Below are 23,400 nucleotides of genomic sequence, written 5' to 3'. Positions count from 1 at the left end.
GTTGCTTTTATTAGTTAATGAATAAATCTGCTTTGGCCTATGGCATGGCAGAATACAGTCAGAGTGGAAGAGATTTATAGAAAGAGTAGGCTGAGTCAGAGAAATGCCATATGAGAATAACACATTGAGGTAAAGAAATAAGAGTAAAGAGAATGGGAAGGGAAACAACTCACTGGGGACTCAGATAGCACAGAAAATAAGATGTTAAAAGGCTTTCAGACAAAAGAGAGTTTAGTAAAGTCAAGTGACTCTCTAGCAGTATGGATGCACATCTTTAACAACTCATGAATGAAACAATATAAAATAATTGTCATCTTAGCAACATGGAAGAGGTGGCATACTCAGTATAATTTAAGACAGCATTGCAGACTTAAACATTGCAAGCTAAACAACTTTGGCTAAGATGAAGCTATCATTCTGTATGGAGAGTCATGTGATACTTGTGGATAAGAACCCTGTGGTAGAAATATGTGAGCTCTTCTCAGTCATCCAACAGATTAGTCAAACATTTCAACTCAAACCTGACCAGGCTTTGATTTTTCATTCCTAGAAAATTGCTAGAGGACTAAAATTTAAAGCAGTCAATCTGAATAACCAGGATGGTTTTTAATGAACAACCTTGGGATTCTGGTAACTGATTTGTAAGACTGTATAGCCTGAGTTATCATTCTGGGTGCTCTTGGTATTTGGATTACATAGTTCTTTGCTATGGGGAAGCACCCCAAATACTGTAAGTCATCTGCTCCATCCTGCACCCACAAGGCCTAGAGCCTCCTCCAGACCCTATAGCCATGATTACTAAACATGTCTCCAGACATTGCAAAAGGTACCCTAGATTATACATCAGCCCTTGAGAAGAATTGTGGCAATAAAAATTTACAATGAAGGCAGTGTGTTAGTGAGGTTAAATCAAGAATAAAGAACACTGGGATGAAATATGCTAAGACAGGGCCTAATGCTTTTTTTTAGCTCAAAAGGAGCCAGTATGATTAAAAGAGGAAAATAAGTTTCTCACAAATGGTTCTAGAAGAATTGGATATCCAAATGGGGGAAAGACTTTCATTCTGACTTCTTGACTCATACGGAAATAGCTTAAAGTGAAAAACAGCTCTAAGTGCATTACACCAAGCTCTCCTCTTCTAGAAGAAAACAGGCGAAAACATCAGCAACAATGGAATAAACAAAGATTTTCTTTAGATCCAACCACCAAATTATAAGAACCCAAAAGAAGGAAAGCTTCATGAGCTCTACTCCATGAAAGTTATTCATTTCTCTTCATTTAAAGACATGAATGGGAACACAAAGAGTCCATGCCACCAGACTGGAAGAAAACATACATGACATGTACAAATGACATGAGTCTACATCCCACACATATGTGAGTGTGGGTGTAAAATACACAAGCAACCCCTAGGACCCAGCAAAAAGTGGCTCGGAGTATTTTTTTAAATTATAAATTATGTACATGATTCAAAAAGACAGGGCACCACAAGCCAAGGAGACTAATGCAATTACTATTATTTCGTTACACAGTAAAATGTCCTAACACGTTCTAGAATGGCAAAAATTAAAGTCATTGTCAAAATCAGAAGTCTGTGAGAATGCCAGGCTGTTGGGAGGCTAATGCTTTGCTAGTAGGAAATGGAGGTTGTAGAAATCCTTACCAAAAAATTCAGGCTCTCACTACCAGAGTTAGCAAGCTTTGTCTACATGCTTACAGCAAGGGTGTAGAAATTCATATCCAATCAGAACAAATGGCACTGCTGACGAGGGAGGTAGTCTCAGTTTGGGGTTTTATGCATCATCTTGGATGTTTCCAGATTCTGGCTATTATGAATATGCTGCTATGAATGGCAAAAATTCTTTAAACTCATTAAACATTAATGACATGAACTGGTATCATTATTATTTTTTTTTTGCATTTGTGACAGGGTCGAACAACACTGGGTCTCGATGGCCAAATTTGATCCAATATATGCAAAGACATAATACACCATGTTTAAATAAGGTTGTACCAGGAATGTATAGATTGTCTACTATTTTAGAATATGCCTGTGTAATTGATCATATTAGTAGCTTAAGAGAAATAAAGATCATTTCAACTGATAGAAAATAGACATTTGGCTATATTTGACAACTATATACCTTCCTCATCAGCAATAAATAAGTGAACAAATTGTACTTTGTTTATATCAAAAATCCCTCACCAATAAGCAGGATGAAGCTCTTTAATATGCGATAGTGCATGTATAAATTAAAATGTGCTTAGCTGCAGTCAGTCCAAAAGAGAGCGATCTAGGCAAGTCACTGTATAAGTTTGCAGAGCCAGGTATCCATCTGCAAAGAGGTACAGAAAAGCATTCCGGTTAATAGTTTCCACCTTATTACATGTGTTCTTCACTTGGGTGAATACATTTATTCAATCATATCATTTTAAAAGGTATAGATTGTATTTTAAGTAAACTCAATCTCCATAGATCTGTACACAGGAAAGGATACAAAAGCATCCCTTTCAGAAGGGACTGTAGAGGTGGCTCAGCAATTAAAGAGCTTGCTAATAGGTCATGGCAGTCTGTCTGTAATTCCAGCCTCAGAAGACAGGACTGGGCAAAGCCATAGAGCACACTGGCTAGTCCAAGCTAGCCACGTCAGCAAGATCTGTGCTCACCTGAGAAACTCTGCCTCAAAGGGAAGGCTGGAGGTACTAAGGATGATTCCTGATATTAGCCTCCCACACACGCACATGCGTGTGCACGCACATACACACACATACCACATACACACAGATAGGTGTGCATACACACACACGCACATGAAAGTACACATAAACACACCACACACACACACAGAGAGACAGATACACACAGAGAAGCACACATATACACACAGCCATACATGAGATAAGAAGGAAAGACCCCCAAAAGGTGCCTTTTTAGTTGAATGTGATTATGCTTGCCTGTAATCACAGCCACAGAAGGCTGAGGCAGGAGAATCACTATTTTGAGGACTGCCTGGGCTATCTCTAACATAGATAAATTAAAAAAACATAACATAACATAGATAATTTAAAAAAAAAAGCAACAAACCAAAAGACTAAATTCCTCCTTCCAAACTCACTGCAATGTTTTTGCAGTGTGAATAAGGTCCGAGGTGGAACCCTAAATGTGCTTGCTTTCCCTCATGAATTATTCATAGATGTATTTCCTTCCTCTCATGATTTATTCATAATTGATGCAAAATAAACTTTTCAGAAACTTTCTAACAAGAATCTCGCTTTGGACTTTAAACTCTGTCCAGATATTTACAGGAACTGCATGGCCATTTGATGACAATGGCCTTCATTTTCCCTAATGCGGCTGTACTAATATGACTTATTTAAGCAGGGGCTAAGTCCTCACCTCATTCTTGAGTGATATTTTATGTGTTGTTTAATAAATAAAGCTGGCCTGAAGACCAGAATGAAAAACAGTCACGCTAGTCAGCCGTACAGGCCTGGCAGTGGTGGCCCACAGCTTTAATCCCAGCAGCCACACTAGTTAGGCACAGAGGCCAGGGTGGCAGTGGCGCTCACCTTTAATCCCAGCACTAGAGGGGACTAAAAGGCAGGATGAGAGAGGAACTCGCTCTCTCTTTCATTCTGAACATTTCGTAGAGATAGGAGCTCTCTAGTGGCTTGGCTGCTTTGCTTCTTTGATTTTCCAGGTGAACACGAACATCTGTCTCTGGGTTTTTATTATTCGTGCCGCACACGCCAATCACAAGCTTGCCACTAACCTTTGTTTTCAGTTCTGGACCCTTCTGAAAACTGCCACAAAATGACTATATAGTAACCTAAAGCTAAAGCCGGATTATTTGTCGAAAGCCGTTTCCCATTTCCTTCCCATCTGTGTAGAGATAATGCGCAGAAATGGCCTGTACCGGCCAGGGCCGGGAATAGGAAGTCTGCTCTCATTTTCAGGGTTCTGCTGCCCTCTGCTGACCCTGCATCCTGAATCCATGGAAACAAAGCCCCTGGTACTCATCTCCTTGCAGAGTCCACATTTGTATCCATGGCAACACAGAATGCGTGGGAACTCTGTGATCTTTGCTAATCCTAAATCAGACACCTGTGGGGAGATGGGTACACAGGAACCCTGCGATCCTTGCCGCTCTGACATAATGGAAATGAATGTATGGAACCCATCAGAACTGGGAGGTCCTTGCTGGTTGATGTCCTGCCTCTACGGGGACATGGACTTCATGGTGTGATCCCTGCATATAAAAAGAGACGCATCTGACACCCCAACCACCTCTTGGTTACCCCTGTCAGGTGATCTTAGCTCATTGTCTATCACGTCCACTAAAGAACAAACATGAATCTGTAAAATTTAGGATCGCACGTATTATTATATCCTTTACAAAGTGTGAGGTCACTGTCAATATTAGATATGATCAAATGCCAGCCCCTTCCAAACTGAGGTTGCCATGAGACAGATAGTTCAGCAGGTGAATGTGTCGTGTCTGCTGCCTGGTCTGACACCCCAAGTTCCATTCTTGGACCCCACATAGCAGAAGGAGAGAACCAATTCCCACAATGTTCTCCTAACTTCCCCAAAAGGGTTGTGGCATGCATTAACCCTCTCCCCCACACAAAATAAATGTAATCAAAATTTTAAGTAGACTATTTTAATATCAATTTATTCCATATATTATTTTACATGAGATAATTAAAATGACAGGCATCATAGTTGCATATAGCATTGCTTCCTCTTGTGCTTTGGGATGGTTTTGTTTGCAGATTCATTTTCACAAAGTATTTCTAGTTGCTGAATCTCGCTTTCTCCTTCTCTACTTTGTTGAGTGTGGACTGGACCTCCAGATGATACCTGGATTCCTGATGACTGGCAATTTAGAGGGGGAGTTTCTGATCATCCTTGCCCTGTTGGAGATGAGACGAGGAGTGGTGGTGATTTGGGCAAGTTTTCCCCTGCTGGGTTAGGCTAATCATTTCAGGAGAACTTCCCTGGCTTTGGAGGGCGGTAGAGCAGTGTCATTGGGTTGGACTGAACAGAGATGTAGAGGGTGCTGCTCCCAGGATTCTTTCTGAGATCTCACCATGTCCAATCCCAGGCCATGGGCCATGTGTGGCCAGAGAGAGCTACCGGTGCCACCCAATACAAAATTTTAAACTTACTTAAACACAGGGATTTTCCCACTTTACTTGATTGTACAGGTCAAGTGTGAGTTTTGTAGGTGGCATTATTGAGTCACAATGTCTGAAGACTCGTGTCTGAAGACTCAAGGTATCTCTCATGTGGGACAGCTTTCATTCTTGTTGACTTGGTGTTTGCAGGGCATGTCCTGTTACATATCGTTTCTGTACTTTGGGCTAATGGATTGCCTGTGTTGATTTCCTGTAATAGTTTTTCTTCACCTACCTTGTGTTTGTTTCTCCTACTACAGCAGAGCAGGTCCTGCAGGTTATTGCCCCACCGTGTTAGTGGTCAGAGTGTGCACTGACTTTGAGCCCAACTTACTCTTAATTCATCTCTGCAATACTTGTCTGGTTGCTTCCGTTTTTCACTGAACAAGCTTTCTATAATATAATATCAGAAAAGTAGAGTGCAGATCCGCTCTACTTTATTCACTTAACAATGAAAACATTTTAACATTTAACAATGAAAAAAATGAGACTGTTAGCAGCAGTCCTTAGCTCCCCTATTCAACAGGGGCTGAGAAACAGACTGCTGATTATTCCCATGAGGAAATGAGTATATGGGGAAAGTGTGGTCATACTAACAATGGGTCCCTAGGAAGAAGAAATTGCAAAGACCCCTGCCAAGGAAGTAGAGTAAGATTTCAGAGCAGCATTGTTTCTACTGTCTGAAAAGAATTTCTGGTCCCCTGTCCTCTGTGATACACAGAAGGTTTCATCCTGTTTACTAAAGTTTATCCACTGACATTGACATTGGCTCTTTGTGGGGGTTGGAGAATCAGGGCAGATTAAATACATGCACTTGTAGCTCAGACTTGGAATGTCTCAGCTAGTACAGAACCTTCAATACTAATGTTCTCTAGTCTATTCGTTCACAGAGAGTTGTGTGTGGAGTCCTTGTCTAGTCTTGCATCCTAAATGTGCCCAAATCCCTATTAAGAGCTGGCCCATGTATGTGTCTCTGCAGTCAATAATGGCTGCCTTGGGACTACAGGAAATAAGAGAGATTAAAGAGCATTGCTCTTGTCTCTAGTGTACTGTGGGCTGTGTTCCATGGTCTCGCCACCAGCACACCACCCAGGCGGAAGGCCCTCTCAAGGCCTCTGATCTCAGTGTTAGCTTATAGTACTTACAGTTTAGCAACAGTTGGCTTCCCATCATCGTGAGACAGTCTATGGCTCATATCAGTTTATCTAGAGTTCAGGATACAGACAATGAGTTTCTTCTACCAGAACATACTTTTCCTCTCTTGCTTCTTCAAACTGCTCTTTATTTTCTCCAATTCTCTCTTGATGTTCTCCCAAAAGCCACAAACTGTTGGCTAATATACCCAGTACTCAGATATTTCTTATGAGTTTGACAATGTTTAAGGTCTTTTGACATTCGGTTCTTTTTGTAAATTATCCTAGGGAGGAATCTTACCAAATTTGATGATGGTCACAGTATCATCTTTTCCTGGAGATCTCTGGACTTCAGTGACTGACTGCGAAGGTTTCCATATCCACTGCTTGGTTGTTAAGACAATTGCACCCAAACTGTTTTAGAGTTTCATTTTCATTCTTCTTGTGGAAATGCTTATTTTAATTTGATAACATGTTCAGTGAGTTAAGAAAAGATGAGATGGCTTAATAAGTCAAGGCATTTTCTGCTGAGACTGACGACCTGCATTGGAGACTGGAGCCCCCATGTGGTGAAAGGAGAGAGCCAATTCCCACAAGCCATCCTGGACCTTCCACACATGTGGTAGCACAGAGGTCCACCCTTCTCACCCACAATGAATAAATTAAAATGTTCCTAAGTTAAAAAATAAAAATATAGGCATTGCCTTCCCTCCATGGAACACTTCGGTTGAAGAGAGTTGAGCCAAAGTGTGTGGGTGCCTCTGTTGTGCTAACAAAAGGGTTACAGGATTAATGAAACATCTTGGGTTCCTGCCACATCCCAGTCCGTAGGAAGGGAAAAAGTATCATGCAAGTATTTCAAGGAAAAGATTAAAAAGCACACATGTCTCCTTTGCTGTGTCATTTTTATTTCAAATTTTATCTTCAGCTCTTTTCTTAAGGTAGATCTTGAAGACTATCCCTCGCCTGATGGGACTCCACGGGAACTGGCCTTGGATGTATATAGGATGTCTCCCTGGGAATCACCATTATCCTAGTAGACATTACAATAATGCCTACATCTATGACTTGTGACCTGTGTCTTCACAATGTTTCTATAGCAAATTGTCTTCTAGCTCTTGAGTATGGTGCAGTCCTACCCAGACAGCCATTTTCTAGGAGGGTTTTCACAAGGCAAGCACAGTGTGCTACCAGGTAAGACACGGGGGAGGTACCACATTAAACACATGATATAGCAGAAGGTTCTAGAAGGAAGACAGCAGCATATTTCACAAGGCCGGGCCAGAACTGGGTAAGTCTTGGCCACCTTTATTAGCCCAGGCTGACCTAAGTCAATCAGTTCTGTTGCTTGGTCCAGGAATGCAGGAATGAGGTAAGACAGCCAAGGAGAAAAGCCAGAAGTTTACAGTACAGGGGAGCCTCCTCTGGGAAATATCAAGTTCACGGAGAGAAGCTAGCTCCATGAGTCCCCAGCTCTCCCTAACCTGTAAATGTCCGTGAACATTGAGCAGCCTTTCTTTTCAATGCGCTTTGGCAGAAAGTTCATGATAGGTTTCTTTCCTTACATGTCTAACAATTGCAAACACTAGCATTACCTTTATTATACAAAACCATGTTGTGTGAAGACAAATGGCTTCAAGAGTTATATAGAAAGCCTCAACCAAATCCTCCTTGCTGAGTTCTGTTTTGTTTTATGCTCGGTGGGAGATTGTACAGGAAGATGGTAGAAAAAGCATTCCTTTCCCCATCTTAAAAAAAAATTTAATTTACAGAATAGTAGTATCATGTGTCATACAAACAGGGAGTGAAGAGGTCTGAAATATCATGCAGCCTAATTTCTAAATTTTAAAAATCATTAATTTGCAACATAGGAGAAGGGGTGTTTTGTTCATAGTTACAAAAGTGTCATGTGAATTAGTGCCATGTTTCTTCATGTGAAACAAGGGTTATTTATCTGACTAAATGGACAGGTCAATATTTTAAATATAAATATTTGAAATACCTACTTCTTGAAAAGATGACAAATAAATCCAAATAACTGGAATTGAGAGACTAGAAAATAAATATCTCTCAGGTAAAAAAGAAAGTCTTTTATTGAAAATAGATTCTTTTCTCATAAATATATTCTAATTATAATTTTCCTCCCTCCCTCCTCCCAGTTTCACCTTTCTTTCCCTCCTCTCCAGATCCACTTTCTTTCTGCCTCTCATTAGAAAAGAACAGACATCTAAGAGATAACAAGCAAACATGACAAAATAAAATATAGTAAGATAAAGCAAAAGAATTGTTATAGTGAAGCTGAACAAGGCACCCCAACAGGAGGGAGGGCATCCTAAGAGCAAGAACAAGAGTCACAGATACATTTATTTTCATGGTCAGGGGTTTCATAAAAAGCTGATGTAAGATTTACCTCTGCATGCTGTGATTTCCATTGATAAATAAAGAAACTGCTTTGGGCCTATAGCAAAGCTATAGGGGAACAGAGCTAGGTGAGGACACTAAACTGAATGCTGGGAGAAAGAAGGAGGAATCGGAGAGAAGCCATGTAGCCCCACTGGAGCTGTACTGAACTTTTCCAGGAAGCCAGAGTCAAATGATAATACACAGATTAATAGAAATGGGTTAAATTAAGATGTAAGAGTAAGCCAATAAGAAGCTAGAGCTAATGGACCAAGCAGTGATTTAGTTAATTAATACCATTTCTCTGTGATTATTTCTGGGGTCTGGGTGGCCCGGGAGCCAACAAGTGGCCAAGCAGCCTTCCTTCAGCAAATTGGTGCCAACGTGGTTGGCTAAAATTCACTTAAAACCTGAAAAAGATGGAAAAGGACTTCTAGACACATAAGAACAGAATTTAGCACAGTTTCTTGGCAGCCACGATTTTTTTCTAGATGGGCTTGCGGTGAGCAAGGTGTCACAGGGCACAGTAATAGCTGAGTGGCTTCTTTAAAGCAAAACAAAGCAAAAGAACAGTGGCTTCCTGGTTCGCCAGCACAAATGGCTCTGGCTCTTTTTGGAGGTCTGACTGTGGAACATTTAAATGGGATTTGTGACCAGAATGCTACAACTTGCTTAATGGCAGCATAGACTGGTTGTGTGCCTAAAAATGGGGCTGTGAGCATGGCTCTAAAAAGCAGCAAACAGCTCCGCCATGTTGGACTAGACGGAGCAAGCAGGAAGTACCATATTTCCCCTAACAATGGTGCAGCTTAAGTTTTTAAGAAGTATTTAGCATTTTAAGAAGTGCTCCTGACAGTAAAGAATTACAGATACACAATAGGACAAATTCAGACATAAAAGAGCTCTAAATGGGTCACAGTGTTGGATAAATGTACACAGGCTTGGGAAAGTAAAGAAAGAGAAAGCCATAAAAGGAAATAAATGGTTTATAAAAAATAAAAGAAAGTCTTTAAAGAGAAAGAGTACAGACAGTCATAGATTAAAGGAATAAAGACAATAAAATAATTATTAAAAAGTAATAGAGTAAGGGAAGCCAACTAAAGATGGAATATGCAAAGAGAGTCTGGATTGTGTATATTATTGTGTTTTCTTTGAATTTTTTGACTATGAAGAAACTAAATACAGAGAGACATTTCATTGTATGTGCTGCTAAACTAAACCAACATATATATTTATTTTAAAGGTATCTTAATTTCAAAATATGAACCTAAGGATAAGTTGCTTTGGAAAAGACGCTCTTCTTTTGTTTCCACAGAGGATGAGAACATGTGAATTGCTTCCAGACTAATATGGTTTGATGGATGAAGACCCCCTGAAAGGTTGCCAGCACCCCAATCAGCATGAGGTAATCTAGAGAACTATGATGTTTATAAATATTGTTTATAAATGTTTCTTTACATTTAAAGGGGGATATGCATTGGTATGAAGCTTGCTTTATTGATACAAATTGAAGGTCAATTTTGTTATACCATGTATATATATATATATATATATATATATATATATATATACATATATATATTTCTGCATTTTATTTAGATATTAGGTTTGTTTAGCTCATTTAAAAATGTAATATATAATTAAGAAATATAGGTTACTAGATAATCATCTATAATTATCAAGCTTATAGTCATGCTAGTTAGATTTTCTAGATAGACAGATATGTATTTCAGATGACTAGGCATTCTTCAAGCCTTTCAAAGACTTGAAAAAGAATATGGTATTTAAAATGTTTAAGAACATAAGACTTTTATGACAGTGAGACACATCTACTCCTGACAGCACCAATCTACTTCAAGAGGCAGATGGGCATTGAAGAGGCTCCTTATGGAGTTTGCTAGCTATTTGGGCAAGAAACTGCTCTTGCCTGGACTGCTTGACATGCAGAGAAATGACTGCTGAACTTGACTAAAGGTAAGCCATCCTTCAGGGTTCTTGCTACATGAAAGATTCTGCCAAACATTCTGCAGGACACAGAAGAAAGTGACTGACAAACTGCCAACAGAGGCAAAAGTCTTCCAAATTTTCTGCTTCATGGAAAAATCTGCCAGATACTCTGGGTCTGTAGACTGATGATGGATGCCCCAGTGGTACAGAAGAACCACTTGGTTGACTGTCCAGGCAGCAAGATGTCAGTCAATTCTAGAGTTTTGGAAGTTGCAGTTATAACTATGCATTTCCTGTTTACTTGGGTAATATTATATCCTTCTGGAGTCTTTGATGGAGTTGAAGAATTTATAGTTATTGTTATAGTTTTCATTAATCATAATAAAAGATAAAATAGATATAAATATTTTAACTATAATTGTTGCTTGATAACTGTTTTGTTATATGTAATTTTATTATGTTAAAGTTAAAACCTTTCTTTTTATTTAAACAGAAAGAGGGAGGTGATGTGGGATTTTCCTCTGTATGCTGTGATTATCAATGATAAATAATGGAGCTGCTTTGGGCCTAAGGCAGAGCTATAGAGGAACAGAGCTAGGCAGAGAAAACTAAGCTAAATGCTGAGAGAAAGAAGGAGAAGTCGGAGAGAAGCCATATAGCCCCTCTGAAGCCAGACTGAACTTTACTCAGTAAGCTAGAGCCACATGATGATAAACAGATTAATAGAAATGGATTGAATTGAGATGTAAGAGTTAACCAATAAGAATCTAGAGCTAATAGACCAAGCAGTGATTTAATACCATTTCTGTGTGACTATTTCTGGGGTCAGGGTGACCGGGGAGCCAAAAAGTGGCCAAGCAATCTTCCTTCAACACTGAGCTAAAAGCTATAATATATATGCAGAGGATCTGGTGTAGTCCCGTGTAGGCCCTGTGCTGGCTGCTTCAGTCTCTGTGCACATATTAGCCTTGTTCAGTTGATTCAGAGGGCCTTGTTCTCCTGCTGCCCTCCATCTGCTCTGACTCTTGCAATCTTTTTGCCTCCTCTTCCACAGGGTTCCCTGAGCTCTGAGGGATTTGCTGATGGCCTCCTGTTTAGTCTCTCTTTCCACATGTGCAATGAATCTTTCTCTGTCCTGCCAGCATCTCCCAAATAAAAACACAGAGACTTATTACTAATTATGAAAGTTTGCCCTTTAGCTTAGGCTTGTCCTAGCTCTTATTACTTGAATTAACCCACATTTATTTTTAATCTATGTTCTGCCACATGGCATTACCTCTCTTTCATCTTGCACCTCCTGTTTCCTATCCAAGTCTGGCTGGCAACTCTGCCTTTCTTCTTCCCAGAGTTCTCTCTATCTCCAAAAACCCTCCCTGACCTCTTCCTACCTTGCTATTAGCTGCTCAACTCATTATTAAGCAAATCGGAAGGTTCTTTGGCAAAGATACATCATTACAGTGTAAGCAAATATTCCATAACAAACATAATATCTGGGTGTGAGTCTCTGCATTGTCCCTCTCTGTTGCCAGGTGAATCCTCTCTGATTATGACTATATTATCTATGAGTACATCAGAATATCATTAGGTGATGTGGGATTCCCCTCTGTATGCTGTGAATACCATTGGTTAATAAAGAAACTATCTTGGCCTGTGATAGGGCAAAAGAGTAGGGCTCGTCGGGAAAAACTAAACTGATTGCTGGGAGAAAGAAGGTCAAGAGACGCCATGTAGTTGCCTCTGGGAACAGACATCCCAGAACCTTGCCGGTAAACTACAGCCACATGGCAATACACAGATTAATAGAAATGGGTTAAATTAAGATGTACGTGTTAGTCAGTAAGAAGCTAGAGCGAATGGTCCAAGCAATGATTTAATTAATACAGTTTTTCCGTGGTTATTTCAGGGCTGAGTAGCTGGGAACAAACAAGTGGCCTCCTACAACATTTAGAAGTCACTTTATTGATATATTTTTTTTAACCAGTAGTATTTGGTTTTACTGTAGATCTCTGGGCTAGCTACTCTCTGATTCTTGATTACAGAAACAGTGTCAGGCATAAGTTCACTGTCATGAATGGGCCTTAACTTAAATCAGATATTGGTTTGCTACTCCCCTAAGTTCTGTGCCACCATTACCCTAGCATATTTTGCAGGCAGGAAAAATTGTAGAACAAAGGTTTTGTGGCTGGGTTGGTTTCCATGTTTCTCATTTGTTAGCCTGCAGGCTACCTTCTTGCACCAAAGAGACCAGAGCACAGGGGTAAAGGCTCCATGTAGGCACCAGCTCAACTTCTTCATGTTCAATGAGTTGTGTGGGTGCTGTCCATAACAATGGGGTCACACTGTAGGTTTGCAGAGAGCAACCCTTTGACTTAGCAACAGCCTGAGTTGTTCAGGAATTTCTATGGTACCATCTTGGCCAGTAAACTCAACTGAATACAACCTTGTTCTGCCACTGGAAGCCTTACCTGATGACATGTGATGGAAAGTTGAGACTCTGTAACACCCATTACCAGGAGTCCTCTTTAGAATCACCTTCATACCTTCTAGAAGTTTTTACTGCACTGGGCTTCCACACCACTCCACAAATACCACCCCATTCCAGTCATCTCTCCCCACACTCTCTCCCTTACCCCATTTCCTCCCCCACCTGACATCACCGCACTCCCAGATCCCTTCGCTACCTGTCCCAAGTCTGTTCATAAAATCTACTCATTTCCCCACTCCCAGGGATATCCATATGTTCCTCCTTGAGCCTTCCTCTTTCCATAACCTTTCTGAGTCAACAGGTTGTAGTTTGGTTATCGTTTACTTAATGGCTAATATCATCTTATAAGAGAATACACACCATATTTATCTTCCTGGGTCTGGGTTACCTCACTCAGGATGATTTTTTTTCTTTAGTTGTGTCCATTTGCCTACAAATTCATAATGTCATTTTTAAAAAAACTGAGTAATACTCCATTGTGTAAATGTACTACATGTTCTTTATCCATTTTTCTGGGATATCTAGGTTGTTTCCAATTTCTGTCTATTATGAATAAAGCCACAACGAACATGGTTAAGCAAGTGTCCTGGTAGGAGTGCAAACTTGTACAGCCACTTGTGTTATTGATTTTAGCCATTCAGACAGGTCTAAGAATCTCAAAGCAATTTTGACTTTCCCTTCCTTTATGGCTAAGAATTTTGAACATTTCTTTAAGTTTGTTTGTCCGTTTCTTCTAAAAATAAATGTGTTTGAATCTGCACCCTATTTTTCATTGGTGTGATGGCTATCCTTGGCTGTCAACTTGACTATATCTGGAATAAAATACAATTCAGATATGGCAGGCACACCTGTGAGGTTTTTTTCTTTCTGCTTGAAGTGGATGAATCTATTTCTAGTCCAAACCTTTGGGGTAGAAAGACACACACCTTTGATCTGGATCTTGAGGCAGGAAGACACATGTTTTTAACTCAGATCTTGAGGCAAGAAGACACACCTTTATCCTGGGCCACATTTTCTGCCAGAAGCCTATATAAAGACATGGAAGAAGGAACTTTTGTTCTTTGCCTGCTTTCTTTCACTTCGCTACCAAGTCCATTCCGTCACTGGCATTAGAGCCTACTTCTTTGTAATTCTAGTGTCTACTGAAGATCACCTGAGACATCCAGCCTTGTGGACTGAGCAACTCCTAGATTCTTGGATTTTCTGTTCATAACCTGCCATTGGATTAGTTGAACTGTAGCCTGTGAGTCTAATAAATCCCAGTTCTTTCTTATATAGAAAAAGAGATTCAGTCTATAAATTCTGAACTCTAGAGAATCTTAACTAATAAAGCTAGATTATTTGCTTCTTTTTTATATCAATTTCTTTATTTCTTTATATATTTTTGCATATTAGTCCTCTATGGGATGTGGTGTTGGTAAAAATCTTTTCCAATCCTGTAGGCTGCTGCTTTGTCTGGATGATGGTGTCTCGAAGAAAAGCATCCTTGCTTTGTCTTGAGAAGTTCCTTTCTGAGTTTGTACAAGTTGCTCTGACCTGCACCATGTTGCGGTAAACAGTTCAGACACTTACAAGGTCATGTTCACACTCTTGGTGGTGTTGTCTTAATTAAGAAGAAGAGATGGTTGGTTTGGAAGCCAGCGACTCCTCCTTTAATGTGGCAGATCTCAACACTCTGTGCCCTCTTCACATTTTCATCTCTGTTCTTCTGTGTCCTGTGGCACCAAGCTCTTCCACTGTCCTGAAGGCCCGGGGCCTCTCTGCTCTTAGTCAGAGGAAACCACTTGTTACCTTTCTTTCTTTCTCTTTCTGCTTGAGGAAAAAAGACAAGTTTCATCACTGTGACTGCTGCCGCTGACTGCTCTGACCTCTTCCTGTCGGCTGGTCTTTCTCCTCCTCGAGGGTGAGGCCTGGCTGTTTAAAAGCATTTCCCAGGGATTTGTTCCCCAGCTAAGATTCACTTGAAATTCAGACTCCAAACCATTTCCATCTTGAACCTCCTCCCCAGAGATCTTCAAAGATGACACAATCTTTAGCCACATTAGTGGGCAATAAAATCTTACTTACTGTCCAGAAATTTCTCAAGCTGTAGTGAACAACACTGCCTTGCTCCCAGACATTTCATGACACACTCTGTTTCTATATATTATCAATTTTTCCGGTTGATATGCTCACACATCTCCTCATACTCTTCTCACTCAGAAATCCTGAATTTTACCCTTAGATTAAGACAAGAGGAGGTGGACCTCCTGCTCAGCATCTCACCATGGGGATACAGGAAGCTGCAGGGTGTCTACCCCAGATGAGCTTGCAGAAGGAAGCACAGCTTGGCAAGCAACATCTGCTGAGTCCTGGTAAAGCTTTCCTCGCAATTTGCTTTCATCTAGCCTAAGGAGGGGGTGTTCTACCTGGGCTAGGAATCATAGGCAGCTTCCATCTTCTGCTGGGAAACAATGAAGGATGTGAATATTGCTGTGGGATTCTTTTTCTCTCTCCCAAAAATAAGCAAAACCACACTGCTCAGATTTGATGAAGCCAGCAATTTTTCTCCCTTCTACACAATGATGGGTGTTTCAACAGGTTTTGTTGGTTTTTGCTCATCCTACATTCTCAGAAAACTAATGTGACAATCTTATTGGACCATCCTTCAATTCAAAAGCACTACCCCCATTTCGTGTTACTGCATCATCAGAAGAAAATGAAAAACTCACTGTATTGAAGTGGCATCTAAAATAATCCAGTTGTTTGACTACTAAATGACACTGGCTCAAAAGTCCCCAGTGCCCACATTTGATAACTCTCTGCAACAAGCATCACAGAAATGGAGAAAAATAGGGAAATTAGGCAATAATATTATGGCTAGTCTAGGATAAGTACATTTTAAACGAACAGCCTCAGCCATCTAGCAAACCTTGGGAAACATAATTGACTCCCATTACGACAGAGTGCACAGTTCCTAACAGCTCCAGAAGGATGCTACAGGGTTTTGATGATGCAGGAGGCAGTGGATTCGTACTGCCCCTGGTTGACTTAACATGTTAGGATGCATTCTGTAATATTTTAAATTACTTTCAAACACCAGAGAACAGCAATCTGTGAGTAAAATCAAGAGCAGAATATTTAACTACTATTGAGAAAATGTATGCATATATACCCTTTCTTCTCATTCATGGGCATTTAATGGTTAACATGAATCAATTCACGTGTCTTGAATGTCTTTTGTTTTACTGCCTAAATTATATTGCACATAGTAGATTAATAAAATGTTTAGGGGAATGGAAAGATTTCTGAATTAGAGCTCTCAGAACATAACTTCATAAAGAGCCAAAGCAACAGGTGTGTAGCTGTAGCCTGAGGTGAGGGACCATGGGAAACCCCTGAAATTGACATAAGAAAAGTGGACTCTTTTTAAGAGCCACAGTAGTTGAATACATGCAAGTAAAATAATAATAATAATAATAATAATAATAATAATAATAATAATAATAATAATACCACCCAGACATCTGTCACCCAGACCCACAGCTAGGAGGACAGACTCCCCTCTCACAGAGGCCTGATGGGAGTTGAGAACTGTCAGATCCTGAAATTCTATCTTTGGAAAGTTTCACAGCCTTTCTAGATTTGTAGCCTAAGTAGATAGGAGCATTTTAAACAGCTCAGCAGCCCAGCCTCTAAAAATGATCTGCACCATCTCCCAGTGAACCCCCAGGATACTGTAGCTAGAAGCCATCATGAAAGGGACCTGTGATCTGAGTTCAGACTGTGTTAGGGTTAACACAACTCTGTATTATTCTCATCTCTGAGGCCTCATAAGCATTCCAGGCCACTGGCTCCATGGACAACTAGCTCATGAACCAGAATTCTGTCAGTAGATTTAATAGACTGAGTGACACAAGCTCATTAGGAGTGCTGTGCTACAGGGAATATGTGCTGCTGTGTGGAGGGGTGGGACCTTAAGGGTCAGGCATGTGCAATGCTAGCAGTATGGAGGGGTGGGATGTAAGAACTAGGCACATAGGATGCCTCACCCCTGATACCAAACTATAGCTGGTTGTGTTTTTACACGTATGACAAGATTGGCAGTCAAGCATGTGGTCTGATACTCCTGTCATTAATGTCACCAACCATTGGTAGAAGCCTATCTTAGGTACATAACTCTGTGGTCTGACAACTCACCCATCCACAGTAGTGGGATGCAGTATTTGGACCAATGCTAGAGTTCCTACTGTCCTTTGTTCCTGGTACACAGACTAGCGCATGGAGAGAAGCTTCATCTGATGTGGAAGCAGCCTCCTGCTGCTCTCACCCACTCCTGGAGTATCTCAGCCACGAGAAATTTTGCCCCTTTCTGTCTGTGTCCCACTTCTGAGTCAATGCTTAGCTGGGACTAAAGCTAAAACGATGTGGAAGAGGAAAGTTCGTGGACAGGGGTTTCTGACTTCTGCCCTGGGGGAGCATGCTCACAGTAACAGCTGCTGCTGCCACCACACCCATGCCGATGTCTGCTGGAAGTCAACTCCATGTCCTGTTTGGCCACACTCTGCTGAAAAGACTGTGTGTTAACTCTGTAGGCAAGTGTGAATAAGAGTCCCATGCTAGCTCAGAATTCAGTATAATGTTCTTTATTTATGGGGGACTCACAGATAACAGCCCTCTGCAGGAGCAGGCAACAGGGACCAAATCCAGCAGTCAGGTGAGAAAGGAGAGGGAGTGGGCTCACAGAGCTTGCACATTTATTTTGGTACCCAAGGCCACACCTAACCTGGCCCAGCATCTTGAAGGCCATTGGCTGAAGGAGGTTCCCCAGTTGTCTAATTAAGAGAGTTCCAAACCCAATACAAAACTATATGCAGTAAGAACAGATATCAAGTATAAAAAATAGAATTACAACCAACATAACAATATTAAGCAAGAAATATATGTTAAATCTTTTAATAATTACTTGATCCTAAGGAGTCTAAGTCTTATATTAGAAATGGATTGGGAGCCAGGCGATAGTAGTGCACACCTTTAATCCCAGCACTCGGGAGGCAGAGGCAGGTGGATCCCTGTGAGTTCGAGGCCAGCCTGGTCTACAAGAGCTAGTTCCAGGACAGGCACCAATAATTATGGAGAAATCCTGTCTCAAACCTAAAGAAAGAAAGAAAGAAAGAAAGAAAGAAAGAAAGAAAGAAAGGAAGGAAGGAAGGAAGGAAGGAAGGAAGAAAGAAAGAAAGAAAGGGCTTGGGTAAGTCATGAGAGGAAAATAACTATGACTATCTAGTCTTTAACCATGTCAAACTTGAGAAGTGAGATAATATTACTTGAGTAGGCAGAAAATGCAATCAAACAGCTTCCAAAATATGCAATGAATGACAGAGATGACTGGCTACCTGGGCAGTTACCCAAAGTCGCATTTGCCACATTGGAAAAACCAACTTTGGCTAAAGCCTAGAGTAACTGACAGACCATTTTCAGAGGTAGGAAAAAAATTAAAACCATTTTACCCTGTCTTGGCAATGTTTGGAAGTCTTTTTTTCTTGTATCCTGCTTGTACAGTCAGGAAACCACATATTTTATCAGTGATCAAGGCCGACATCCCAGTTCATGTAGGTGCTGACATGTGCCCCACATTGGGCACCAGATATAGGAAAATGCCAATGAAATACACCCATGCTAGCTCAAAATTGAGTACAATAAAGAGTTCTTTATTGGGGGGGGGGCTAACAAATCACACTTTTCTTCATGAGTGTGCAACAAAAACAAATCCAACTCAAGGATAGAAATTGTCCTAATATTCAGGAAGGCATAGTTACCTGTGTACAGGAAGGTTCCAAATAGACATGCCCAGGAAATGATCTTTACTATGATATATTACAGCTAAACAGTGAAAGGTACAGGATGAAGAAAAAAATTAAATCTGTAAGAACAGCATCAAGTTATACTTGAAGACAAGTTCTTTAGAGCACAGCAGACTTCACAGCAGATAGCCTTCAGGCCAGCAGGACCCAGGAAGGTACACTACGAAGATGATAAAGAAACAACTTCCAACCAAGACTACTATGCCCAGTAATGCCACCCCTTAGAAATGGAGAGGTAAAAGTAAGTATAACCTGAGGGAATTCTTAAGCACTAGATGGACCTTATTTTAGGAATGCCTAAGAGACTCCCATACCCAGAAATGAGAAAAAAGATTGCAGCTATCATGACAAGTATAAATCCCAGTATTTGAGCACATACATGTGAGAAAAGTAGAAAAATAAAGCATTATCAGTACAGTAACCACCAAACTTCAGAGATGGAAAGAGTTGGGGAAATGACCAAAGACTACTCAGAGCAATTAGAAGAAAGTAAATGAAAGGCTGACAAAAGTCCATAGCTTTTAAGAACAAGTCAAACTGCAGAGATAAAGACTAGATTGGCTGTATTAAGCATTAAGAGTCAGGAATGTGAGCCTTAAGAAACTCACCAGCAAAGACACTCACAGACTGCATGTGACAGGGTGGAAAATGGCATTCCAAGGAAATAGAATTGTGAGGAAGGCAGAAGTGGCCCCACTTTCACCAAAGAAAATAGACTTTTATATTTAAAAAAGCAAAAAAGATAATGATGTCCTTTGTTGTTCAGACATATAGAATTTCTTGCCAGTATGATGAATTCCAAGTTATAAAGAGACATTGTATAGTGAAGGCTTTCCACATGTCTACACCCATAGGGTTTCCTTCAGTATAAGTCCTTTTATATCTTTAAAAAGAACTAGCAGTATAGGAGATCCTTTTGTCTATGTGTTGCTTTTATTGGTTAATGAATAAGGAACTGCTTTGAGCCTATGGCAGGGAAGAACAGAACTAGGTGGGAAAATCAAACAGATTGCTGGGAGGAAGAAGGCAAAGTCAGAGAGATGCCATGGACCTGCCACCAGAGTCAGACATGCCAAAACTTTGCCAGTAAGTCACTGCTATGTGGTGATACAGAGATTAATGGAGATGGGTTAAATTAATATGTAAGAGTTAGCCACTAAGAACTTAGAGCTAACGGGTCAAGTGGTAATTTAATTAACACAGTTTCTGTGTGATTATTTGGGGCTAAGCAGCCAGGATGAACAAGCATCTTCCTCTAACAGATTGGTGCCAACATGAAAAGCTAAAATTCACTTAAAAACCTGAGAACATTTAATACTAGACACAAAAATACAGAGTTTAACACAGCTTCTTGCTATTGGCTGGTGGCATGCCACAGTTCCTTTAAGAGAGGGTTTCCTGACTCAGCTGTAGAAAAAAAGGCTGTTTTGAAATGCTGGCTTTCTGGGCCATGCTGCCAGTGCGATCTCTGGCTCTTTCAGGAGACCAAGTATTTGGATGGGGTTTGTGAGCAGTGTGCTGCAACTTAGTTGATGGCAACATGGACCAGCTTGTGCCTGGAACTGGGGAGGTGTGCTTGACTCAGAGGCGCAAGTGGTTCTGCCATGCTAGATTGTATGGAGTGAGCAGGTAGTACCATATGTACCATAGTAATGGTGCAGCTTAAGTTTTAAGAAGCACTTAGCATTTTAAAAAGTGTTCCTGGACAGTAAAGAATTACAGATATGCAATAAAGAAAAATCCAGATGAGTCATAGTGTTGGATAACTATACGTAGGCTTAAAAGAGGGGGAAAATGGTATAGAGAGTTGAAAAAAAGTAAATCGTTTAAAAAATGTCTTTAAAGAGACAAAGTACAGATAGTCATTAAAAAGAGTAAAAAAAAAGCCATGTAAAGATGTACTATACACAGAGAGTCTGGATTATTTATATTACTGTGTTTTCTTTAAATTTTTTGACTGTGAAGGAGCTAAGTACAAAGAGATATTTCATTGTATGTGTTGCTAAGCTGAACCAACATGTATATTATTAAGGTATCTTGACTTCAAAGTTTGAGTCTATGGATATGTTGCTTTGGAAAAGAGGTTCTTCTTTTGTCTCCACAGAAGATGAGAACCTATGAATTGCTTCCTGACCAATATGGTTTGATGGAACAAAACCCCCTGAAAGGGGTCTAAGTTATCTGAGAGGCTGGGAACAAATAAGTGACCCTCTCTCCTTGCAACATACTAGAATAAGTAAAAACTTGTCCACATGTCTGATGTGCAGAGGGCCTCTCCAATGTGAAACACTTTGTATTTTTTTTTTACAGAACTAGAAAGTGTGAAAGACTTTTTCCTACATGACTTATATAAACAGAGATTCTCTTCAGCTAAGTTCTTGCATGCATTCTAAATACTATGTAGTAAGACTTGACCAAATCATTTACACTTAGGCGTTCCCTCTCCACTGTGCTTATTCATGTTGTCTGGACTGCGTAGGAGAGCAATGAAGGCTTTCCCGCCTTACTTGTCTACACAGAATTTCTTTGATAGATAAATTCATCATGCTAGTTAAACCCTAAGTCCACAGTATTCCTCTCCAGTGTAAGAATTTTCATGATTCTGGAAAAGTTGAGACATCTGAAGGATGCAGTTTGGGGATTATTGGGGAAAATTGGTGGCTGTAAGAAGTTTATGACCCATCTACAAAGAAATATAAATTAGCAAGTGCCCAGCCCATGTTTGTACTCAATGACGCTCTTCATGACTGTGTCATTCATCAGCTGCATTTCCTGAGGGGATCAGAGTTCAGCAAGACTTCCTTGTAGAAGTGATGCTCTATGTGGGCACACGGTCATACCCACCATTGTGTCTTCCTGGGTGTTGTTCTCTTGTACTAGGGCCTTCTTGCATTCCAGCCCCCATCTCTTGTTTCTTCAACCCCCTGAGGCCCTTCACTGGCTCAAGTCTTCTTAGTAGACGTAGTGTTGCTCCCACACTTGTCCTTGCTGAGCTCTCCGTTTGGTGCAGAGTCTCCCATCTGCTGGTTTTGTCTCTCCCACCTTAACGTCCTCTGCAGACTCTACTCAGACTATTCACTCCATCAATTTTTTAAAGATAAGATCTTGCCATGCAGTGCAAGCTAGCCTCAAACTCACTAGGTAAGCAAGGATGTTGTCAAACCAATGGTTATCCTCCTGTCTCAGCCTCCTAGGTACTGAAATTATAGGCATGAGTCACTACACCTGGCTTGTCAATTTCCTGCATAAAAACACACCTATTCCTGTCACTGCTCATGCTCACCAGTAAAACACAGAGGGTACACCGTCCCATTTCTGTTGCCTTTTCGCCACTAATTTTCTAGGTTCCTGGGACCCGCTGGTGCAGTCTTTCCAGTGTGAGGTTGTAAGACATTAGAATGGCATTTAACACAGTAAAACAACAAAATAGAATAAACGAGGATTTATGCAAAATTGGAGCCCTCATGGCCACTGGTAACAGCTGCGCGTGGAGACCAGTGGGGAAGGATGGAGACTCCCTGGATGCAGACTCCCTGCACCGTGGCTGCCTGCACCGTGGCTGCCTGCACCGTGGCTGCCTGCACCGTGGCTGCCTGCATCCTGGTGCCCAATCCATGCGGTGTATGTGGCAACATACTTTTGATCTAGTTTTTCTGTAATGAAGATGAAAGTTAAGGGAGGGTTTTATAGCCTTTGCTTTCCTGTTTTATGTTAGATTTTATGGTTTTGCATTCCAAATTCCATTACAAAAGTTAGAGTAGAAAAAAAATCAAAAGCTCAGAAAGTTCCTGGGGTTTTGTCTGGAAGTGAGACAATGAAATCTAACAAGATTTCATTAAATGTAACTACAATCAAAGGCAAAAGTTTTCTATTGGTTTTATAAACTTCATCCCTAATGGGAAGATAGATTCATATTCAGGCTTAGAATAGATTTATTAGACCCCCTGAAAGGCTTCTGCAAAAATTGATTTATGTTTTAATGTAGTTCTGCCCCATAGGAATTGAGTTTCATATAAACCCAGAGTTGTGAAACAAACATTTCATGAGGCATAAAAAAAACTGAGCTTTTAATCTTAATTTAAAATTGAACAACTGGTTGAAAAGCAGGTTGTTTTGCCTTGGCTGCTTCACCATAGTTACCTCAAGAATACCTTCAGGGACTGGTACTAGCGAAATTAAACTTATACACTGAGGGTTTGGCATTCGTCATGGACACCCCAAACGCCAAGCCTTGGGCAAGGTTTAGCAACTGTCAGTGTTTTTTCTCACTCCTGTGGAGGGAAGACAGTAGGGAGGCACCCGAAGGCTCCAGTGTGGCTCGGATACTTTCTCGCAAATGGCTTCAGAGCAGAAGAGCAGACGGTGGAGCTAGAAGGTTTCTGGGATTGGGGTGGGATGCTAATAGGTCAG

Source organism: Myodes glareolus, chromosome 20 (genome assembly GCF_982192425.1).
Source record: "Myodes glareolus chromosome 20, mMyoGla1.1, whole genome shotgun sequence".
Lineage (NCBI taxonomy): Eukaryota > Metazoa > Chordata > Mammalia > Rodentia > Cricetidae > Myodes > Myodes glareolus.
This window is presented reverse-complemented; position numbering follows the sequence as displayed.